Below are 2,428 nucleotides of genomic sequence, written 5' to 3'. Positions count from 1 at the left end.
TTGCATAGTTCATATTCTTTTGTTGTATTCCGTACCACTCGTTTATTTTTAATCCTCGTAGAAAAACTACCCATTTGTAAATACAATTCTAGCTGGAGCGCACTTCAGCTATGCGCATTCCCCGCTGCAAAAATTTCAGAGAAAATCGACACGCCCAGCGTGCATGGAGGCTATTTCCATTTAAATCTTCCGTCACATTTTTACGACGCAATGATACAACTATTTGAACTCTCCGGAATGCGTGAGGTAACTAGCCGCATTTAAAGGCGTTTTCAAAACAGCCAAGTTCCGTTAACGGAATAATTGTTTTGCATAGTTCATATTATTTTGTTTCCATTTCTAACCACTTGTTTAATTATAATCCTCTTATAAAAACCACCCATTTGCTAAATACAGTTCTCGCTGAAGCGCACGTAAGCGCATTCATGACTACAAAAATGGTAATGGAAGTCGAAAAGGCCAGCGTGCATGGAGGCTATTTCCATTGTAATCTTCCGCCGCATTTCTAAGGCGCAATGATACAACTATTTGAACTCTCCGGAATGCGTGAGGTATCACACCGCATTTGAAGGCGTTTTCAAATCAGCCAAGTTCCGATACCCGGATTATCGTTTTGCATAGTTATTATTCTTTTATTTTCATTTCTAACCACTTGTTTATTTCTAATCCTCCTATAAAAACCACCCATTTGCTATTTACAACTCTAGCTGGAGCGCACTTCATCTATCCATTCACCATTGCAAAAAGTCAAAGGAAATCGACAAGCCCAGCCTGCATGGAGCCGTAGCAGCAACGGCGAGCTTTATTGCAAGGATCCAAAATATCAGAGCGCTTTCAATTCTTCGTTTGCACTACAACAAAGATATTTCACAGGCATATGCAACTTTTGTGATGTGTCTCTTGTACTTCAGCTTTGATATCATGATGTGTAGAGTATGCGATTTGTAGCGGAACTATTCATGTCCAAGAGATGTCTCCGAAGTATTATTGAAGAATTGAAGGCACTTTGTCTTTTTAGATCCTCGCAGTAAAGCCCATTCAATAATGAAACGAACCCATCAGATGGGAAGGACATACATTTTTTACTAAAACCAAAAATTTTTATGTGAATTTCTCACATTATAAATTGTATGAGGTGCGCCCTATGGTAAATTTTACGAGATAATCAAGAAAACCTAAAACCTCTACGTGTCCGTGTTGACATCAATATGAGCTTTTAATGTTTTCACATTTTGTCCCTTTCCTCCCATTGACTCGCTTCTCTGCGTTTCCTGGTCTGCCGGTTAGTGTCTACAGTCAAAACGCCTTCACTCATGTGTGTATGCAACACGGACATCGTCGAAGTTCGAATAGTTGCATCCAGGCGTTATAATGAGATTAGTTTAATATCCGTCGCACGTGACACTAACTGCTGCTTTGACTGTTCCTGCTATCAAAGAATCCTGCTGCCATGCCTCTGAGTTTTGCAAATTTTTCAGGGGAGATAGATTCTTTAGGATCATGCGCAAGGGCTTTATCCTTTTTTATTGCTGAAAAGTCAAACTCTGCCGAGATTTGTTTACTGCGTCGATGTGTTACACTGCACACAATTTCGACCAAATCGAATCACCCTAATGTAAAGTTGTGACTGTAGAGTGTAGACGAACCACCCTCCCACCCCCCTCCCCGGATAATTTCAATAATCCAGTTTAACCCTGATGCTTTTCACCCTCCTAGTGATGATCTTAGGATCATACCCTTCCACATCAATCTATATTTTTTCCGGATCATACGCAGATTCTGTGTGGACGTCTCATCCTACACTGGAAAAAAAAAACACATTAGATCCAGAGTCCAGACTCTTAAAAACATCGACAATAAAAAGAAAGTACTCTTGATTCAATCAGATTTTTGCTTAAATCAAGAACCAAGCCTCTTAATTTGAGCGGATTTCCTTTTGATTTAAGCAAAAATCCAATTCAATCAACAGTACTTTTTCTTGTTGATGTTTTTAAGAGTCTGGACTTTAGATCCAATGTGTTTTTTTTTCCCAGTGTAATCTTGTCTGATTCAGGGGGGGGGGGGGAGAGTAAAGCTGCAAGCACGTGGCGGGGACGTAATCCTGCTCGTCCAGGTACCAACAATCAGCGCGAATTCCAGAGAATGAACCGCCATCGTTTTTTATGAGTCATCAAGTCAAGTAAGTTGTGAAACAAACAGAGAAAACGCTCGTTGAGGAGGGGAGGGGGAAGCCGGGACACTTATGCATGATAGAGTGGGATAGGAAGCGTCGCGACGCCGACGCGCGAGGGGGGAACGGGGGGCCGCGACCCGTGAGTTAGTTTAACTTAAACCGAGGCAAGCTCCGAGCGCGAGCGATGACGAATGAAGCCGAGAGAATAGAGCTGAAACGCGGCGCGGCGCTACCGGCGGGGGGGGGGGGGTGTAG

Source organism: Bemisia tabaci, chromosome 1 (assembly GCF_918797505.1).
Source record: "Bemisia tabaci chromosome 1, PGI_BMITA_v3".
Classification (NCBI taxonomy): Eukaryota; Metazoa; Arthropoda; class Insecta; order Hemiptera; family Aleyrodidae; genus Bemisia; species Bemisia tabaci.
The sequence above is the reverse complement of the archived record's forward strand: the minus strand, read 5'-3'. Positions refer to the sequence as shown.